Here is a 23,236-nt window from a genome sequence, read left to right on the forward strand (position 1 = left end):
CTTAGCTTTACAGGACCTTCCTCAGGTTGAGACTGGCTGACACAGCAGGTCTAAAAATGAGGACCGAGGCTCTGAGTGAGGAGAGAAGAGGTACCTATTGGCTACCTGCTGCCTCTTTCAGACCCCTCTGCTGGCTGAGAGGGTGAGCTGAAGCCTACTTCAACCCAAGCAGGGCACAGTGAGCTCCCCCACCCCCGGATATATTAGGGGTGATGTGCAATTACAAGTGAAAACTCATCTATTTTGCCTCCATTCATGTTTCCGGATGCACAGCAGATCCATATAACTGTTCTCCAATAACTTCACCAGAGCTCCTGTGTAAGCAGGGTGGATGCCCTGGGCTCTTCAGAAGAGCAAACCCTGCAGGGAGCGTGTGTTCTCCAGGTTCCACCCTCTTCCTGACAGGAGAGGCAGGTTCAGTCAAACTGGAGCTGTTGCAACTTGTTTCTGACACCAAGGTGGGAACTCTGGGGGCCCAGCTCAGGTGTACCCCCAGAAGGCTACACTCTGGGAGCCAGAGAACATGTCAACCTCTCTGAGGTCACCCCCTAAGTCTCTGTTGCAGTATCTTGCACAAGGGTGGAGTTTGGGGTGACCAGAATAGACAGCATGTCTAAGCTAGTTGAGGTCATGGTCTCTGAGCCTGTCTGGGACTTCAAGTTTCCGTGTCCTCATTCTGCCCCCTAATGGAGGGTAGTAATCTGAGGTTTCCTTTTCTCAGGCAAACCAGAGCTGCTCCTCAAATTGGCAACCAGGCTTGGGAGAGGCTCTAAGGGGTCTTTGCCACCCCCACCCACCCCACCCACCCCCACCCCCTTCCAGAATCCCTGTTCCTGCTCACTCACCTGGGCATGTTAGAAGCTGCCTGTCACCTGGATCATGGGCTGCAGTGGCTTTATCTTCTGAATGCACTGGCCAGGACCATGGGCAGAACTTTCCAAATCTTACCTTCCTCCTATACAGAATAGGCAGGAATATCCCATATCCTTTACAGGGGCGGTGTGTGGGGTGAATGAGAAAACACTGAGTGGAATACTGGGTTAAACACAAACACCATGAAAGGCTTTACTGGCTGGCCTTCTTACTGTCACCGTGGCCAGGGATTCCCAGGACAAAGTGCAGAACAGAACCCAGGGCTTTGGGCAATCCCAGACTTAGGGAGAGAAGTGACTGCGTCTAAGTTGGTTCCAGTGTCCCCTGTGCTTGGCTGCTTCAGCAGTGAGGACTCCCTTGAGTCTGCAGCCCCTTGAGAACATAAGTAGATGCCTCCAGGGCATCATCAGGTAGTGAGAGCCATCCTGGGCTAGGACACCATTGCTGCCAATGCTAGGGAGTACGAGACGAGGAACTTCCCAGGGAATGCTGGGGGAGGACACAGGACAGTGGCTGGTCTCCCTGGAGCAGACAGTCCCAGAGCTGGAGAAGAGGCAGGAGCCGGGAATATTCTCAGGTTTATTCCTGACAGGCGCATCCAGCATCTCAGAGGTCTGGCATGAGCCCCTTTTGGCCTACACTCAGAACCCAGAGTACAGCTTGTTGGCTTTAGTGCTCACTTTCAGCTCAGGGCCTCTCGTCTGACTTTCCTATTTGTGATTCAAAACAATCCGCTCTGCCCTCCTGGAGAACTGCTGTTAGAGATTCCATCTGGACAGACTTCCTGTTACCCCGTCACTGGCATTGAAGGTCTTCTGACACCGCAGCAGGCCCTTATAAAATGTGTACTACGGGGGCTTCTTATCTTTGTGACGCAGGACTGCTGGACGCTGAGCGAGGAAACACAATGGGGAAGTAATTTGGATGCTGGGCTGATAAAGGACTGCAGCTGTCAGCCTCACTGACTCGGTTTGTGCTCAGCAAGAGGCAGCATTGTTCTCAGGCTGACTTTATAATGAAGAAATGCTCTGATTGCAGACTTATAAAATGCATTTTTGCTCATGAACGATCGCCTGCATTTTGGTTTTCACATTGTGGGTGAGTATGAGTTTCGGTTGAACAAGAGTCCCAGTGCCCAGTTAATGTGGTGTTCTCAGAGTGGGGAATGTCATGTCAGAGAGTGAACATCCAGGACAGAGGCAGGTGGAGAGATGGGCAAGGGGCAGCAGGTGACCTGCTTCTGGGCAGTGCAAGCTCTGGCCCTTCTCTTCACGGCTCCTCATTCTACACAAAGCAGATGTGCAAACACAGCCCCCTTCCCCACCCTCTTGAGACAGTCATAGCCCAAGCTGGCTTCAATTTTGCAATCCTCCTGTCTCTGTCTCCTGAGTGCTGGGCTTACAGGTGAGCACCACCGCTCCAAGCTATAAAGTCTCATCTCATGAGGAACAAAAGCCAAATTCATCTCAGTAGGCAAAAATACCAAGAGCCCACATTTCCCATGATACTATACAACCTCAGTGGAACAAGTTACCATGGATTCAGAGCTTAAACCAGCACGGACTTATCCCCTTCCAGTTCTGGAACTCAAGAGCCCTTGTGAATCTCAGCGAGCTAAAATCCATGGTGGTGGGGCTGTGACTCTTCTGGAGACCCTTTCTGTTTCTTCCTCCAGAATCTGCTGAGCTATCTTGTTCTGAAGCCCTTGCCTCCATATCCAGAACCAACAACTGTATAGCCACACCTGCATCTTCTCTGTCTCCCGATTCCACTTTTCAGAACTATGATTAAATTGGCCTGCCTGGACAATTCAGGGGACTTCTTGTAGAGGTCAACTGATTAGCAACCTTCATGCCAGTGGTGACCTTAGACTCTGCCATATAACAAAATATATACAGGTTCTGGCACAGATGTGATGTGGTAAAGGAATAATTTTTCTGCCTATCATACCCAAAATCCTCTATGTTACCCATACAATGATCCACACAAAATATGTGAATACCTGATTCCCCCACCTTCTCTTTCTCTGGTCAGGAAACACAGAAAAATGGCAGAGGTATCAATATACATGCAGAATGTGTCCTAGGACCTTGCTTGCCTGTGAAGACACAGCAAGAGGTCACCACTACTCCCCAGAGGGCCTCTAGGAGCAGGGATGGCTGGAGCTACTCCACACCCATGAGGAGCCACCTTAAATAAAACCCAAATAGCAGAAGGGGAAAGTGGGCAGAGAGAGCCAGGTAATGACAGCATTGCAGAATAACCAAATTAAATCATCTCCAAAGCCAGCCCTGCTTCTGGGTCTTTCCAGGTTTGTTAATCCACATCTCATATCCCTTTGTGAACCATGCCAAGACTTCCTAATAGTGGCACCAGGGAGGAAGGCATCGTAAGCAGGGAGTAGGAGTTCCAAAGGTAAGAGAGTCATAGGTTGTCATCCTGGTTTGGCAGTTGACTCTGGTCCTTGATAGGACACTCAAGAGTTAAGTCATACCTATTATACCTGAGGATGGAGCTGAGCATTGCAGCTGTCCAGTCCAGAGACTTGCCAGAGAGACTCCACCTGCTGGAGCCAGTTACTACCTCATTAGACTTCCTGAGTCTGTTATATGGGACCTACAATAAGGCCCAAGAGGCAGAGACACCCCTGTTGAAAATGACCAATTGGAAAACAGAGTGGGGACTCCAGTCAGGGAAGCCAGTAGGCTAACTGCAGATCTTCACTTCCCAGTCCTCTCCTCTAAGTCCAGTCAAGTCTCATCCTCAGCTCAGTAGCAGACCAACTATGGCCTCCTCCTTCCCCTCCCCTCATCTTAGGTGGATCACACATATCTTCCCCTTCAATCTTCCTCCCCTCAACTCATCACTTTATTCCAGCCCCCAGCTGCAACAGGCATTCCCTGGGAACCCACCAGCCAAGCCTGCCAGAGAATCAAGTAGGCCAACAGGGCAAGTAAGGTGAGCTTCATGTTTTCACTCTCGGCTCCAAATCCAGTCCCCAGTCTCGTCCCTAGCTCTGCAGCAGACTACTTGTTGTGGCCTCCCCTGATTCCCAGGGAACTTAGCAGAGCCTGGTGGAACACTCTGCTTTCTTCCCTCCTGTGGACACCTTCAGCCTCCTCCCCTCCCCCACCAGCCCATCCCCTTTCATAAGTGTCAGCTCCCAATACCTAGAAAAACATTTTACCCTGAACCTCCAGAGGCCACACCTATCAAAATACCAGGCAACATACAGCCACCACACCCTCCTAAGAATGAAAGAAGGTGACAGAAACCAAGGAACAAAACACCCAACAAAGACAAGACCAGATAACAGCACCTGGAACTACAATCATCCCGAACCCAAACGCCTAGACACCACCATAAAAGCACAATCCATAACAACTGTATTTGGGTTTTGTTTTTTTTTTCTCTTTTGACTCTTTGGGGGCCTACCACCCAGCTCCCAAATAAACACACAGAAACTTATTCTTACTTATGAATGCCCAGGCTTACCTTGACTTATTTCTAGCTAGCTTCCCCCCACCCACCCCCCCAGCTGAAAACCAAACCCAGGGCCTTGAGCTTGCTAGGCAAGCACTCTACCACTGAGCTAAATCCCCAGCCCCTAGCTAGCTTTTCTTCAACTATTTTATCTACCTTTTGCCTCTGGGCTTTTACCTTTCTCTATTCTATATGTCTTTCTCTACTTCTTACTCCATTGGTGACTGGGTGGCTGGGTGGCTGGTCCCTGGAGTCCTCCTCTCCTCCTTTTTCCAATCCTTCCTTCTTCTCCTATTTATTCTCTTTGCCTGCTAGCCCCACCTGTCCCTCCCCTGCCTAGCTATTGGCTGTTCAGCTCTTTATTAGACCAATCAAAAAGCAAAGTAACACAGCTTTACAGAGTTAAACAAATGCAACACGAAAGGATGCAACACATCTTTGCATCATTAAATAAATATCCCACAGCATAAACGAATGTAATGCATCTTTAAGTAGTAATCCACAACAAACAACCAGGACAGTGTGTCTCCACTAGAGCCCAGAAACACGCCACACTAGGCCCTGGGAATTGCAACACAGCTGAAGCACAAAGCAAAGCCATTAAAATAGCCTTTATGGGTATGGTAGAGGTCCTTAAAGAGGAAATGAATAAATCCCCTAAAGAAATCTGTGAAAACATAAACAAACAATGGAAGGAAATGAATAAAACAGTTCAAGACCTGAAAGTGAAATTAGAATCAATAAAGGAAAACCAAACTAAGGGAAATCTGGGAATGAAAAATTTAGGACTCAAACTGGAACCTCAGAGACAAGTCTCACCAACAGAATACAACAAGTGAAAAAGAGAATCAGACATTGAAGATACAAGAGAAGAAATGTATACCTCAGTCAAAGAAAATGTTAAATCTACAGTACTCCTGGCACAAAATATCCAGGAAATCTGGGACACTATGAAAAATCTAATTCTAAGAATAATAGGAATATAGGAAGCAGAATCCATTTCAAAGGCACAGAAAATACTTTCAACAAAATCATAGAACAAAATTTTCCTAACTTAAAGAAGGAGATGCCTATCAAGGTACAAGAAACATACAGAAGGCTGGAAAGATGACTCAGTGGTTAAGAGAATTTACTGCCCTTACAGAGGACCTGGATTCAGTTCCCATAACCCACTGGGTGGCTCACAACCATCTGTAACTTCAGTTTCAGGGTTCTGATGCCCTCTTTTGGCCTCCAAGGGCATTGTATACACATGGTGCATATACATATATGTAGCAAAAGCACTCATACGTATAAAATAAAAAGAATTTTTTTTTAAAAAAGCATAAAGAACACCAGAAAAGAAATCCCCTTAGCACATAATAATAATCAAAGCACTAGACATACAGAACAAAGAAAGAATATTAAAAACTGCAAGGGAAAAAGACCAAGTAACACATAATGTCAGACCTATTGGAATTACACCTAACTTCTCAGTGGAGACTCTAAAAGGCAGAAGGGCCTGGCCAGATGTTCTACAGACTTAACAGACCACAGATGTCATCCCAGACAACTGTACCTAGCAAAACTTTCAATCACAATGGATGGAGAAAATAAGACATTCCATGATAAAACCAAATTGAAGCAATGTCTATCTACAAATCCAGCTTTCCCAAAGGAAATTTTCACTTAAAGAGGTAAACCACACCCAAGAAAACACAGGGACTAAATAATCCAAGACCGGCAATTCAAAAGAGGGGGAGCACACACAACACTACACAACAAAGTAACAGGAATCAACAAAACTGCTCATTGATATCTCTCAAGACCAGTGGTCTCAATTCCCAATAAAGACATACACTAACAAAATGGATGTGAAAACTGGATCCATCCTTCTGCTGTACCAAAGAAACACACCTTAACAACAAGAGGGATGCCATCTCAGGATAAAAGGATAGAAAAAGATATTCTAAGTAAATGGACCTAAGAACTAAGCTTATGTAGCCATTTTCATATCTGACAAAAATGAGCTTCAAACCAAAACTAATGAGAAGAGATAGGGAAGGACAGCACATATTCATCAAAGGAAAAAGTCCACCAAGAGGACAGCGCAATTCTTAACATCTATGCACCAAACACAAGAGCACCCATGTCCATATAAGAAACACTACTACAGCTTACATCACATACTGACCCTCACACATTGAGAGTGGGAGGCTTCAATACTCCACTCTCGCCAATAGACTGGTCATCCAGACGAAACTAAACAGAAATGCTGGAGCTAACAGATGTTATAACCAAATGGACCTAACATATCCACAGATCATTTCACTGAACACAAAAGAATATACCTTATTCTCAGTACCTCGTGGAACTTTCTCCAAAATTGGCCACATACTCGGGTAAAACAAAACAAGTATCAACAGATACAAGAAAATTGAAATAACATCCTATATCCTGACCACCATGGATTAAAGCTGGATCTCAACAACAGAAACAATAGAACACTTACAACTCATGGAAACTGAACAACTCACTACTAAATGAAAAAAAAAAAAAAAAAAAGAGTCAAGAAAGAAATTAGAGCCGGCAGCAGTGGCACTCACCTGTAATCCCAGCACTCGGGAGGCAGAGGCAGGTGGATCTCTGTGAGTTCGAGGCCAGCCTGGTCTACAGAGCAAGATTTAGGACAGGCACCAAAACAAAAACTACACAGAGAAACCTTGTCTCAAAAAACAAAAAACAAAAAAAAAAAAGAAAGAAAAAGGAAGGAAGAAAGGAAGGGAGGGAGGGAGGGAGGGAGGGAGGGAGGAGAGAGAGAGAGAGAGAGAGAGAGAGAGAGAGAAAGAAAGAAAGAAAGAAAGAAAGAAAGAAAGAAAGAAAGAAAGAAAGAAAGAAAGAAAGAAAAGATTAAAGACTTCCTAGAATTGAATGAAAATTGAAAATGAACACACAACATATGGGACATAATAAAGGTGATTGTAAGAAGCAAGTTCATAGCACTAAGTGCTACATAAAAAATCTGGAGAGATCTCATACTAGTAATTTAACAGCACACCTGAAAGCTCTGGAACAAAGAGAAGAAATCACACCCAAAAGGAGTAGATGTCAAGAAATAATCAGATTGAGGGCTGAAATCAATAAAGTAGAAATAACAACAACAAAATACAAAGAATCAATGAAACAAAGAGCTAGTTCTTTGAGAAAATCAGTATAACTGATCCAAATTTACTAAAAGGCAGAGAATATCCAAATTAATAAAAGTAGGGATGAAAGGGGGGACATCAACAGACACTGAGGACATCCTGAGACCTTGGGCTGGACAGATGGCTCAGAGGTTAAGAGCACTGGCTGATCTTCCAAAGGCCCTGAGTTCAATTCCCAACAACCACATGGTGGCTCACAACCATCTGTAATGAGATCTGGCACCCTCTTCTGGCCTGCAGTCATAACACTGTATAAGTAATAAATAAATAACTCTTTGGGTTGGGGATTTAGCTCAGTGGTAGAGCGCTTGCCTAGCAAGCACAAGGCCCTGGGTTTGGTCCTCAGCTCAGAAAACAAACAAACAAACCTGAGACCTTGCCTTGGAGGAGGTGGGAATGGAGGGAGGGAATCCTGGAGGCGGGGAGGAGGGAGGACAGGGAATCTATGGTTGGTATGTAAAATGAATAGAAAATCGCTTAATTAAAAAAAACCTCGGGGGGGTTGGGACTGCACTCTAACAAATTGGAAAATCTAAAAGAAATGGATAATTTTCTTGACACATACCACTTACCAAAGTAAATCAAGATCAGATAAGCAATTTAAACAGACCTATAACCCCTAGTGAAATAGAAGCAGTCATTAAACATCTCCCAACTAAAAAAAGTCCAGGGCCAGATGGTTTTAGCACACAATTATACCAGACTCTCAAAGAAGAGAATGTCAATACTCCTCAAATTATTCCACAAAACAGAAACACAAGGGACATTGCCCAATTTGTATTACAAGACCATAGTCACCCTGATTTCTAAACCACAAAAGGCCCAACAAAAAAAGAACTACAGACCAATTTCCCTTATGAGCATAAATGTAAAATTTCCCAATAAAATACTTGTGAACCGAATTCAAGATCACCTGAGGCCACAGAGATGGCTCAGAGTTTAAGAGCACTGGCTGCTCTTCCAGAGGTCCTGAGTTCAATTCCCAGCACCCACATGGTGGCTCAAAACCATCTACAATGAGATCTGATGCACTCTTCTGGCATACAGGCATATATGCAGGCAGAACATTACATAATAAATAAATAAATCTTTAAAAAAAAATCACCCACCATGATCAAGTAAGCTTCATCCCAGAGATGCAGGGGTGGTTCAACATATGTAACTTGATAAATGTAATCTGCCATATAAACAAACTGAAAGACAAAAATCACATCATCATCATCATCATCTCATTAGATGCAGAAAATGCCTTTGAAAAAAATCCAGCACCTCTTCATGATAAAAACCCTTGAGAGATTAGGGATACAAGGGATATAACTAAACATAATAAAGGCAATTTAAAGCAAGGTGATAGCCAATATCAAATTAAATGGAAAGAAACTCAAAGCAGTTCCACTAAAATCGGGAACAAGACAAGGCTGTCCACTTTCTCCATACATATTCAATATAGTATTTGATGTCTTAGTTACAGCAATAAAACAACTGAAGGAGATCAAGGGGTGCAAATTGTAAGGAAGAAGTCAAAGTATTGTTATTTGTAGATGACGTGATAGTATACATAAGTGACCTGAAAAGTTCCACCAGGAAACTCCTACAGCTGATAAATTTTCTGCAAAGTAGCTGGATACAAAATTAACTAAAAAAATCAGTAGTCCTCCTATATACAAATGACAAATGGACTGAGAAAGATATCAGGGAAACAATATCTTTCACAATAGCTTCAAATAATATAAAATATCTTGGGGTAACTCTAACCAAGCAAGTAAAAGTCATGATAAAAACTTTAAGACACTGAAGAAGCTATCAGAAGATGGAAAGATCTCCCATGCTCATAGCTTGGTAAGATGAACAGAGTAAAAATGACCATCCTACCAAAAGCAATCTATAGATTGAGTGCAATCCCCATCAAAATTCCAACACAATTCTTTGCAGATCTTGAAAGGACAATTTTCAGCTTCAATAAACACATACACACAAAACAAAACAAAACAAAAATCAGGACAGCTAAAACAATGCTGAATAATAATAATAATATTAATATTAATAATAATAATTATAATAATAATAAAAACTACTGGAAGTATCACCATCCCTGACCTCAAATTCTACTACAGAGCTGTAGTAATAAAAACAGTATGATATTGTCAAAAAAATTGTGATGTCAAAATTGATATTGTCACATCAATCAATGGAATTAAATTTAAGACCCAGACATAAATCTGGTGGTGTTTTATAAAGACAGATAACTGGTGTTTTATAAAGATGTCAGAAACACACTGGAGAAAAGTCAGCATCTTCAGCAAATGGTGCTGGTCAAACTGGATGGCTGTGTGTAGAAGATGCAAATAGATCCATACTTACTACCCTACACAAAACTCAACTTCAAATGGACCAATGGACTCAACATAAAACCAGATACACTGAACTTGATAGAACAGAAATCTCACTGGCACAGAAAAAGACTTTCTCAACAGAACACCGTTAGCACAGGCACTAAGATCAACAATTAATAAATGGGACCTCATGAAACTGAAAAACTTCGGATTGGCAGAGGACACTGTCATTCAAAGTGGCAGCCTAAAATATGGGAAAAGATTTTTACCAACTCCACATCCAAAATAGGGCTAGTGTCCAAATGTATAAAGAACTTTAAAAAACAAGATATCAAGAAAATAACCCAATTTAAAAATAGAGTTTGGGTTGGGGATTTAGCTCAGTGGTAGAGCGCTTGCCTAGAAAGTGCAAGGCCCTGGGTTTGATTCTCAGCTCAAAAAAAAAAGAGTTCAGATCTAAACAGAGAATTCCCAAAAGAAAAAACTCAAATGGCTGAAAACACTTAAGAAAATGTTCAACATCCTTAGCCATCAGGGAAATGCAAATCAAAACTACTTTGAGATTTCATCTTATACCTCTCAGAATGGCTCAGATCAAAAATACAAGTATCAGCTCTTGCTGGTGAGGATGTGGGTCAGGGGGAACGCTCCTCCACTGCTGGTGGGAGTGCAAACTTGTACAGCCACTGTGGAAATCAGTGTGGCAATTCCTCAGAAAGATGGGAACCGATCTACCTCAAGACCCAGCAACACCACTCTCGGGCATACACCCAAAGGATACTTTGTCCTACCACAGACACACTCACTCTGTGTTCATTGCTGCTGTATTTACAATAGCCAGAAACTGGAAACAACCTAGATGTCTCTCAACATGAATGGATAAAGAAAATGTGGTACATTTACACAATGGAATATCACTCAGCCACTAAAGAAAAACTCGTGAAATTCACCAGTAAATGGATACAAATGAGTGAGATAACCCAGACTCATAAAAACAAATATAATATTTATTCTCCTATATGTGAATATTAGCTGTTAAGTCAATGATAATCATATAATTCCATAGAACCACAGAGACTAGGTATAGAGTAAAGGAGTAAGGGGGGAACAGAAGGAAGGTGAGGAGGAACTGGGAGGAGTAGAGGGAGAGGAACCATAGTCAGGTTTTATATGAGAATATAAAAGGAAAAAAATCAATAAAAGGAAAAAATTTAAAAACTAAATGTAAAGGGGATGAGAAAGGTCTAAATGCAAGTAGTGGTCATGACTTATGAATGAGAAAATAAAGCTAATTATTTTTCTAGTTCTAATTCTGTCATGGGTGTTTTGGTTTGGATGGTGGCTAAATCATAAAGTATATTCAATACTGAAAGGGTCAAATCATGTAAAGCTTCACATCTTTCATTTAAAATGCCAATTCTAACTCTATATATGTTCAAGTTGTATAGACTTTGAGTCTGGTTAATTCTGGTGTGTGTGTTTTTTTAACTTTTCAAGTTTTTAAATAAAATTTTAAAAAATAAAATTTTTATCTGAGCATGGTGATATATACATATCTGTAATCTCAGAACTTAGGAGACAGAGGCAAAAGGATTGCCACAGGTCAGAGGTTATTATGGTCTACACAGTGATCCAGACCAGCCAGGCTTAGATAAGGCCCTATCTCAAAAGCAAAACAAAAAAAAAAAAATGAGACTCAATAAAATAGATGGCTTTTAAACTATGCCCTTGGCTTCTTGGGGGAGGAAGAATCAGTTTCTTTAAGACTGTGGCCCCAGTAGGTCCACTGTGCTCCACTCATGGGTCCCACACCCATGAGTATATGAGCAATACAAAGTCAACCTGGTGGGCTATAAAAAAAATTTTAATGAAGGACAGAAAGTTGGGTGGGGTGGGTATAGATCTAGGGAGAGTTAGGGGTAGGAATAGGTGAATAAAATCAAAATACATTGTATGTATGTACAAAATTCTCTAAGATTAATAAAAATATGTGTATTTTTTAGCATAATGTTTTATTGATTCTTTGGGAATTCCACATCATGAACCCAAATCCCACTCATTTCCCAGTATCTCCATATCTACCCTCCACCCTCACAGCATTCCTCTCAAAATAAAATAAAAATATTAATTTTAAAAAAAGCCTTTTGTACCGGGCAGTGGTGGCCCACACCTTTAATCCCAGCACTTGGGAGGCAGAGCCAGGCGGATCTTTGTGAGTTTCAGGCCAGCTTAGGCTACCAAGTGAGTTCCAGGACAGGCGCAAAGCTACACAGAGAAACCCTGTCTTGAAAAACCAAAAAAAAAAAAAAAAAAAAAAAAAAAGCACTTTGCTCCTCTGTTGTGGAATATTATTTTAAGGTATGTTACATTCTTTTATGCTGTGGAATATTTGTTGAATGATGAAAAGATGTGTTGCCTTCTTTTATGTTGCATTTGTTTAACTCTGTGAAGCTGGGTTACTGTGCCTGTATAAAACACCTGATGGTCTAATAAAGAGCTGAACAGCCAATAGCGAAGCAGGAGAAAGGATAGGCGGGGCTGGCAGGCAGAGAGAATAAGTAGAAGGAGAAATCTGGGAGGAAAAGAAGAAAGAGCAAGAGAACAAGGAGAGGAGGATGCTAGAGGCTAGCCACCCAGCCACACACCCACACAGACACACAGACACACAGTCACCCAGCCACACAGACACACAGACACACAGTCACCCAGCCACACACCCACACACCCACACACCCACACAGCCACACAGCCACACAGCCAGTCACGGAGTAAAAGTGAAAGTAAGATTACAGAAGTAAGAAAAGGAAAAAGCCAGAGACAAAAGGTAAATGGGATAATTTAAGTTAGAAAAGCTGGCTAGAAACAAGCCAAACTGAGGCCAGATATTTATAATTAAGAATAAGCCTCCACATGTGATTTATTTGGGAGCTGGATGGTGGGGCCCCCAAAAGGGCCAAAATAGCTAAGAGCAAAAAGTAAAGAAAACAAGCAACAACACTCCTCTGTCTTTCCCACATCTCCATCACTCTTCATTCATCTTGTGCCATTGGGAGCTGTGGTATGTCACACAGTACACCCTTCTGTCCAAATAGCTTTACTATCAAATGTTCATTGGAATGAGTTATTGGTCTGGCTCAAGGCCTCTGACTTTTGGTATACCATCAATACTGGACTCTCACCAAAACTCCTCTTGGATATCATGCTGTTGCCTTGAGTCATGGAGATCCTGCAGCTATGGTTCCACAGGACCGGTCCCTTCATGTGCAGACCATAGGTGGAGTAGATGTTGAGGTGGACCGCTCAAAGCCATGAATTTGGGCCTGGGAGGTAGCTGAGTTGGTCAGTTTGGGCCTCTGCTGGGACTGCCTCCTCCCCTTAGATGAGGGGCAGAGCTAGCTTTCCTGAGCCCACAGGTCAGCTCTCCCATTCCTGTGGTGAGGGATGGGCCAGCTCTCTCTTGTGGGGTGGGGACAGCTCTCCCTTATGGGGCAGGGCCAGCTCTCCCATTGCAGCTGCAATCCAGGGGCAGGGCCAGCTCTCCCATTGCAGCTGCAATCCAGGGGCAGGGCCAGATATCACAGGGCCAGCTAAGACAGGAGGGGAACACAGTTCTACTTCCCACTGAGGGGAAGGTCACGAACAGTTGTGTTGAGGAACTGCCAGATGTACTTTCCGTGAGCTTCTGAAAAGACTCCTCAAGGATGTGCTCTGGCAGAAACCAAGGAAAAGGGAATGATGGGGCCAGGAAACAGCAGGTCCCCCTGGGAGAGCAGCCTTGTGGAGTGCCAAGCAGGCTTCCATGCTATGGACCCAAAGAACACCCACTCCCCTATGGCCTCTGCCTCAGTTCCTGCCCTGACTTCTCTGTGTGGTGGACTACAAGCTGTAAGCTGAAGTAAACCCTTTCCTTCCCAGGCTGCTTTTGATCACAGCGTTTTATCATAGCAGTAGAAACCCTAACTACCACCCCAGCATTCCTTGCCTCTTTCTAGCACAGGCCATGGGGAAGCCAGCTCAGGGTGGCCCTCAACATGGGGGAACTGTCATGGTTGTTGACATCTTGACACCTTGACATCTGCCTATGATGGGTTGAAAGTGCCACAAGTCATGGCAGGGTCAGAAACAGATCCTCTGGCACATTTGGGATGGGACAAGAATTGTCAAAACCTGTCAAGAGGACCTGACAACATGTCCTTTTCAAATACTTTTGATTACTTTGGCCCAACACTTTTGATTAAGTTCCTATAGATACCACAGACTCTGCAGATACACAAAAATGACCTCATATCTGCTGGCTCAGGCTGCAAGTGAGCTCAGTACAGTCCATACATGAGGTCCTATCTATGCCAAGATTACTGGGTAGTCACTACAAGGAGCGAGAGAGCGGGCTGACAGTGGTGGAACTAACCCCAGGGTTTGCTGTAAGTCCAAGGACAGGTTGAAGATATATCTGTACAGGAAACTGCCATTTGTGCCAAGTTGTATGAAATTTTGTGTAAATGAGATCATATGTACACAGAACCTTCAAGAATCAGATGCAAAAACCCAAAATCAGGAATCTACACACAGAGGTAGAAGATGAACTAGCTTTCAGTGCTCATCCATTCCAGCCGCTTGGATGCTTTGGCATATGTGTACAATAACAAGAAACATGTGCTGTTGAGGACACTGAGCATCGGGAACCTGGAGTGTGGCTGGTGAGACTGTGAGCCAACATGAAAACCAGCTTGGCGGTTCCTCAGAAAGTTGGGTTAGTGTCACCATCTGCCTCAGCAATGTCACTTTTTCTGGGCATAGTCCCAGGAGAAGTAAAACTGAGGACTAAAATAGATGTGCACACCAATATCCACAGTGGCAGGATTAACAAGAGGCAAAAGAAGCAGCCCAGGAACCCCAGACACGTGTCTACACCACAGACTGCTGTCCAGAAGCCTTCCAATGGATAGAGATGCTGACACCTGCTACCACATAGAAGAGACTAACACAGAGCCGCGGCAACAGTGTGGCTCCAATTGTATCTGTTATTTAGGACAGACTCAGAAAGTAGAAACTTTTATTAAAACAGGAAAGCTGGTTCTTCCTCTGTGTGCGGTGTCTAAAGACTTGAAGAGCTTCCATTTCTAGTTATGTGGTAGCAACTAAACCAGCTTTGCCTTCTGCAAACACGAAGAAGTTGGGATTTCCTTGGCATTCCTCTTTTCAGGCCTTGACCAACGCCATGTGCAGGCAGCAGCCTCTGGGAGACGGCATGTTAGTCTACTTTCTATTGCTCATAACCCTTGAAAGCACAGTCTAAATAAGTCACCAAGGAGGTGGCTTTATTCGGGTTCGGGCTCTGGGAGGCGGAATGCCTTATCCAGAGTTACACATAGTTCCTACAGTCAGAGTCCAGAGGACATGTAAGACTTTGCGTGGTGAGAGAAAGAGGATGTGTGAGGCTCTGTCCTTGGGCCTTCCTCTTCGAATAAAGACACCAGAATTCTATCACAGAGTTGACTATGATGTCTTAATCCCAGTTAGCTCCCAAGGAACCCACCTCTAAAAACCACAGTCAGACCAAGTGTCCACCCTCTGAATATCTCTCAGTGGGGTTGAACTCCATTGGGAACTTGGGAGTGGCCAAGCCACATTCAAACCACAACCACAGGAACAAATGAGGTGGCTGCCACCATCTTGAATCTGTGAATGGAGGCCCAAAGAGGCCATTATGTGAAGCTGTTGAGAAACCTGGGTTACCTTGGAGACTCCAAAATGTTGGAGATGCCCAAGTCGTGGGATATCTGCCCAGGAAAGCTGCTAACAGGGAGTGGAAACAGCCCAAGAGAAAGAAGTGTGTGACAGTCAATCAAGCTGAAAAGAGTGGAGATCTGGAGAACATTTTGACGTCAGTCAGATAAGGAGATGCAGAGTTTGGAGTCTGCCCAGTTGATTTTCAGTCTTGCTTTGGTCCAGTATTTCCTCACTGTGCTCCCTTCCCTACATTTTGGAATGGTAATGTATATCCTGTGCCATTATATGTTGGAGGTATGTGATCTGCTTTTTTATTTTGATTTTACAGGGGACTACAGTTAAAAGGTTGCATGAATCTCAGAAGAGACTGAACTTTAGACTTTGAAATAAGTTTGATGCTGTTATATGAAACTATGGGGACTTTTGAAATTAGACTAAATGCATTTTTGCATTATGATATGGCTACAAGTTTTTGGGGGCCATAAAGTGGAATGTAGTGGTTTGAAAGAAAATGGCCCCAAAGGGAGTGGCACTATTCTGTATGGCCTTATCAGAGTAGCTGTGGCCTTGTTGGAGGAAGTGTGTCACTGTGGAGGTGGGCTTTGAGGTCTCATTTATGTTAAAGCCACACCCAGTGAGCCAGACCACTTCCTGTTGCCTGCCTATCAAGATGTGGGACTCTCAGCTCTAGTACCTTGTCTGCCTCTATGCCATGATGGCACACCATGATGATAATGGACTAAATCTCTGAAAATGTAAACTACCCCAATGAAATATTTTTCCTTTATAAGAGTTGCCATGATCATGGTGTCTCTTCACAGCAACAGAAACCCCAACTAAGACACCCTGGCAGCAGGATGCACCAAGCTGCCATGGGTTGAGACTACAGAGTTATATAAACACACACTGAAAGCTATGAAATCAGGAGCCAAAATAAACCTCCCTTTGTAAATTGATTACCACAGGATTTGTTACAATTACCATTTGAAAGTGAAACATCGATAAGAAAGATTCTTAGGAGATTCAAGATGATGGCAGCTGCCAGCACCCATAGGGCTACAGGGCTGCTCTGAGAAGCCTACGTGATCCATGGAGGCTACAAGGGGAGATGCGGCAGTGGAAGATGAGCCTGCAGAGCACACAGTATCTCTGGAACAACTTTTAAAGGGCAGCTCTTATGAGAAGATGCTTTTAAAAACTGGTTTCATTGAATTGGAAAAGAAGATGGCAGAATGGCATGGCGAGAGGCAGAGAAAAGAGGAATTAGAGACAAGACAGTGGTTATAGGTATGGGAGCTCAGCCCCAGCAACAAAGGAGAATGTTGTTGCCCAGTAGGGCCAGTCCTCATCTGCCAGGAGGCTCGGGCCATGGGCAGGGTGGTGTACAGCAACCTGGAGCTTGCACAGGCCCTGCCCCCAGACACACTGCCCAACTGCATGGTTGCCCTGACTCTGAGCAGCAGCAAGGTATCCGAGATGAGGAATGGTTTGTTTTCTGGATTGAGCCTCCTTGAAAGACTTCTATGGTCAATGCTGCTGCTGGGGGTCATGCTGATGTCCATGATCCATGCTGCAGCTGGTAGCTATGTTGATGTCCGTGGTTCATGCTGCTGCTATGGACAGGGAAGCTTTTTGCAGTGGTATCAATGACTGAAGACTCATAACTAAGAATGGGAGACCTTGAAGACAACCTCTCTCCTTGACAAAAAAGAAAAAAAAGAGAGACAGTCTCAACAAGAAGCTATTGAAAAGAGTCCTTAAAAATTGTGACAAAGAACCAGGCAGTGGTGGCGCACACCTTTAATCCCTGCACTTGGGAGGCAGAGGCCAGCCTGGTCTACAGAGCGAGAGATCCAGGACAGGCACCAAAACTACACAAAGACACCCTGTCTTGAAAAACAAAAAACAAAAAACATGATAAGATGCTGAAGTGTCCCTCTTCACAAACGATGACTTATTGCAGGGCTGTGGGGGGCAGGGGAACACACTGTTTCCTTTAAGGGGCCATCCCCTGGGAGATTGACCATGCTCCAATGGGTATATGGGCAACACAAATTGGACTTGGTGGGCTTGTTTGTTTTGTGGGGGAAAGCACAAGGGTGGGAGGGTAGACACAGGAGGAATGGGAAACAAGTGTGATGGGTGCATTGTATGAAATTCCCAAATAATTAATAAAAATATTGTGTTGGGCAAAGAATAAAGAAAGCGAAACGTCCCCCACTAGCTCATGTTGTGAATGCTTGGTCTCTGGTGAGAGGTGCTATTTGGCAAAGCTTGGAAACCTTGGGAGGTGGGTCCCAACTGGGGGAAATAGTGCAGGTTTAGGAGTGTGTTGTGACAGGTCCTTCTTCTAGTGCCCTGTGCTTCTGGTTGGACAGGAAGTAAACAGCTCCCCTCCAAGTTCTCTGCCCATGTGCATGGAGCCAAGCAGCCATGGCAGTGAAACCAATGCTTCTTCATTTTTATTTCTCCTCTCCTGTGTCTTGTCACAATGACAAAAGCAACTCCTTCACACACCATGACGGCAGCTGCCTGCCGCAACAGTCCACAACCTGAGGGAAGAACTCTGTCTGCAGAAGCAGAAGGAATGCAGAGGTGATGGCATGCACAGGCACAATCAACACTGCTAAAAAAATATGATGAGAAAATACAGGAGACAGAAAAAGAACCCAGTGGAACTTTGTCTAGAGGAGAAGAGCACCTGTAATGAAAAAAAAAACAAAACAAAAAAAAACAAAAAAAAAAAAAAATCAAACAAAAACAAAAACAAAAACAAATCATGGGACAAGAGGAACAGGGGATCACATGCTGACAGAGAGAGTACTTGTCGATCTTCTGAACTTGGTGAAGGCTGTAAATGCCTAGCTCACCTTGAAGAGAGCTGATTGGTTCCATCGAACACATTTCCAAGTAACCTGCTGTCCCTTCAACTGAGTGCAGCTCCCCTCCAATGCCCTGCAACTGGACCCTCAACTGAGCGCAGCTCCCTCCAATGCCCTGCAACTGGGCCCTCAATTGAGCCCAGCTCCCTCCAATGCCCTGCAACTGGGCCCTCAACTGAGCGCAGCTCCCTCCAATGCCCTGCAACTGGGCCCTCAATTGAGCCCAGCTCCCTCCAATGCCCTGCAACTGGGCCCTCAACTGAGCACAGCTCCCTCCAATGCCCTGCAACTGGGCCCTCAATTGAGCCCAGCTCCCTCCAATGCCCTGCAACTGGGCCTGGGTGGAGCTCCATGTCCCTGCCTCTTCCCTGCAGAAGTGTCTGTGCTTATGAAACATTTGGTGCCTCAGACCCCACCCCATCTGCCTCAGGAGCCCACATAGGTGAGTCACAGGCACATCACCATCACAGGGCAGAGGAGGAGGGATAACAAAACAGCATCTTCAAGAGTGGTCCTGCAAAACTGACCCAGAAGACTAAGACACCCAACCCAACCTCCCCCCCCCACCCCCCGCAGTTGTCATACTGTATTCCAGCAGACCCACAGAAGAAGCACTGTGTGGGAAGTGGGGGTCCCTCAGAGGAAGATGGCCAGACCCAAACTGGACCAAAGGAAAGGAGGAAGAATTCTAGAATGGTAAATGTGTTGGTACCTAGGAAAATAGTTTTCTTGTTTTAAATTTTTCTTTAAGAGAGAAGTCAACTGATAAAAGTAAAACTGGTAAGCCGGGTCGTGGTGGCGAATGCCTTTAATCCCAGCACTCGGGAGACAGAGGCAGGCGGATCTCTGTGAGTTTGAGGCCAGCCTGTCTACAGACAGAATTCCAGGGCAGTCAGGGCTGTTACACAAAGAAGCCCTATCCCTAAAAACAAACAAACAAAAAGTAAAACCAGAGACAGTCTTGTGGGATATGTGACATCCATGGGCGTGAGCGGTATGAACACAGCAAAGGACAGAAAGTCCCACTGCTTGTGGGTTTGTGTAATATTGAACTAATATGGAACCATTTGAAATTGGATTCTGTCATTTGAAGGTATGAGTTGTAAACCCGTAGACAATCAAAGTAAAGAAAATAAAAGGAGGCTAGAGAGTTGGTTCAGGAGTTAAGAGCACTTATTGTTCTTGCAGGGGACCCAGGTTCAATTCCCAGCTCCACACACTGGCTTACAACCATCTGTAACTTCAGTCCCAGGGGATCTGATGTCCTTTCTACCTTCTCAGGCACCAGGCACATATGTGGTGAACAGACATATATGCAAGAAAAATACTCATATACATAAAATAACAAATCTAGAAAATATTAAAGAAAATAAAAGAGGTGAAGAGTTTATCTGAATTTTTTATTATTATTAAAAACTCAGGAGTCAAATATTGGGGTAAAAACTTGACGAGAGAAGCGGTGGAGAAGCAACCAGTGATATCTCTCTCTCTCTCTCTCTCTCTCTCTCTCTCTCTCTCTCTCTCTCTCTCTCCTTTCCCTATCCAAAAGGGCCCACAAATCTTTCTAAACCCCTCCTTACTACTGCCTTTGTCTCTCTGTATGTATCCTGGGTCCTCCAAAACCTCTATGGCTAATTCTGGTCATCTAGTCGCTAACTCTGCACTGATTTAAGGTTAAACTTTATTAACAGTCTCAGAGTGCCACTGTGCAATCAAATTTCCCTCAACAGGAGTTTGCTCAGCAGTTAAGAACACTGGCTGATCTTACAAAGGACCTGAATTCAGTTCCCAGCACCCACACAGAGGCTCACAATCATCTGTGACTCCAGCTCCAGGTGTTCTGAACCCTGTTCTGACCCCCTCAGATATTGCACACATGCAGTGCTCATACATACATGCAGACATACAAAATAAAAGTAAGTATATCTTCTATTAAAAAGAAAAAAGAAAAAAGAAAAGAAACCTATTTGGGGTGGGAATGGGCTTCACTTGGCAGAGTGCTTGCTAAGCACACACAGAGCCCTATGATCAATCCCAGCATCACATCACCTGTAATCCTAACACTTGGGAGATAGAGGCAGAAGACCTCTGAAGTTTAAGTCTGCAGCCATCCTGAGATACATGAGATCCTGTCTCCAAAAAACGAAAGAAGGAAGTCATGCATAGTGGCATATTATAACAGAAGGCAGAGGCAGGTAGATCTCTGCAAGTTCGAGGCCACCCTGATCTACATACTAAGTCCTTGTCTCAAAGAGGGGAGAGGAGGGAGGAGGAAGAAAAGAGAGTGGACCCTGCGTCCAATAACCAACTGTATCAGCAACAGGAGACATGAATTAGCAAGACCATGTCTTAACAGTACTTACAAAGCCTAACAAGTGAAAACATGAGTTCATAACTCCAAGAGGAAAGATCCTGAGTCACCAGCAGCCTTTGCCACTGTAAGGAAACTGTAGTTAGATTTTCCTGCCTGGCCCAGTCAGGACAAATCTCTCTTACCCGCCAGTCCCATAGTCGCTCAGACCCAACCAAGAAAGCACACAGAAACTTACATTGTTTACAAACTGTATGGCCATGGCAGGCTGCTTGTTATCTACCTTTTCTATCTTAAATTAACCCATTTCTGTTTTAGTCTATACTTTTGCCACATGGCTTGTGGCTTACCAGTGTCTTACATGTTGCTTCTCAATGGTGGCGCTGGGCAGTGTCTCTCTCCAGCCTTCTACTTCCCAGAATTCTCTTCTCTCTTGTCCCGCCTATACTTCCTGCCTGGCCACTGGCCAATCAGAACTTTATTTACACAGAGCGATATCCACAGCAGGAAACAACCAAGGTCTGTAGCTGGAGAGCTTTTCTCCAGGTCCCACCAAGCCCCAGCAGTCCATTAGCCCACTTATAAAATAAACACACAGACGCTTATGTTATTTAAACTGTTTGGCCTAATGGCTCAGGCTTCTCGCTATCTACTTCTTTTATCTTAAATTAACCCATTTCTATTAATCTATACTTTGCCACATGGCTCGTGGCTTACTGGTACCTTACATCTTCCTTAAGTTAAAGCCTTGCTTTTTGAAAAAAAGAAAAGGGGAAGTGCTGTGGGATGTTCAAGTATGTCAAATGTGTTGCTCTGATTGGTTAAAATAAAACACTTATTGGCCAGTAGCCAGGCAGGAAGTATAGGTGGGACAAGCAGAGAAGTCTGGGAAGTGGAAGGTGGAGGGAGAGAGACCTGCCAGATGCCACCATGACAAATGAGATGTAAGGTACAGGTAAGCCACAAGCCACGTGGCAAGTTATAAATTAATAGAAATAGGTTAATTTAAGATACAAGAAGTAGATAACAAGAAGCCTGCCACAGCCATACAGTTTATAAGTAATATAAACATCTGAGTGATTATTTTATACGTGGGTTGTGAGACCACGGGGGCTTGTGGCACCTAGAGAGAAGCTCTCCAGCTACAAAGGTCAATAACTTATAAAAAGGGGGTTATTTCAGCCCAAAGTCTTGTCTATGACACAGTGCTTTAGACTAGTCAGCAGAACAAAATCCACTTATCTCATATCCAGGAAACAAGAAACAAAGGCACAAGGATCCCACAATTTCCTTCAAGGGCATCCCCCAAAAGACCTACTAGGTTCCACCTCTTTTGCTTGTTTGTTTTTCGAGAAAGAGTTTCTCTGTGTAGCTTTAGAACCTGTCCTGGAACTCGCTTTGTAGACCATGTAGACCATGTGTCAAAGCTTTGCTCATCAGGTTGACCATACTGGAGAGGCAGTGACAGCTAGAGGTGGCGCCTAAAGCCTCAATGAAACATTTCACTATTAGGATAAGAATTTATACTGTATCAGGGTTGGGGATTTAGCTCAGTGGTAGAGCACGCGCCTAGCAAGCACAAGGCCCTGGGTTCGGTCCTCAGCTCCGGAAATTAAAAAAAAAAAAAAATCTAAAAAGGGGCTGGAGAGATGGCTCAGTGGTTAAGAGCACTGACTGTTCTTCCAAAGCACCCAGCACCCACATAGCAGCTCACCATTCCATTTCCAGGGGACCCATGGCTAAACACCAATGCATATAAAATTTTTTATTAAAATTATAAAAAAAAAAAGAGGTGGCACCTAGAAGGCAGGCAGTGGTGGTGCATGCCTTTAATCCCAGCACTCAGAAGGCAGAGCCAGGCGGATCTCTGAGTTCAAGGCCAGCCTGGCCTACAGAGCGAGTTCCAGGACAGGTTCTAAAGCTACACAGAGAAACTCTTTCTCGAAAAACAAACAAGCAAAAGAGGTGGAACCTAGTAGGTCTTTTGGGGGATGCCCTTGAAGGAAATTGTGGGATCCTTGTGCCTTTGTTTCTTGTTTCCTGGATATGAGATAAGTGGATTTTGTTCTGCTGACTAGTCTAAAGCACTGTGTCATAGACAAGACTTTGGGCTGAAATAACCCCCTTTTTATGAGTTATTGACCTTTGTAGCTGGAGAGCTTCTCTCCAGGTGCCACCAAGCTCCGTAGTCCCATAAGATTCATGCTTATTGTATTTTAAAATACGGAATCAAGGGGCTGGAGAGATGGTTCAGCAGTTAAGTCCACTTGCTGCTCTTCTAGGGGACCTGAGTTCAGTTCTCAACACCCTCATCAGATGGTACCTCTTCTAGCCTCCAAGGGCACCTACACTTACTTAGCAAATACACACACAATAAAAAATAAATCCCAAAGAAATACTTAATCAAAACTTGAGATTTTTGTCTCTCCTAGGCATGTT

Source organism: Onychomys torridus, chromosome 3 (genome assembly GCF_903995425.1).
Source record: "Onychomys torridus chromosome 3, mOncTor1.1, whole genome shotgun sequence".
NCBI lineage: Eukaryota > Metazoa > Chordata > Mammalia > Rodentia > Cricetidae > Onychomys > Onychomys torridus.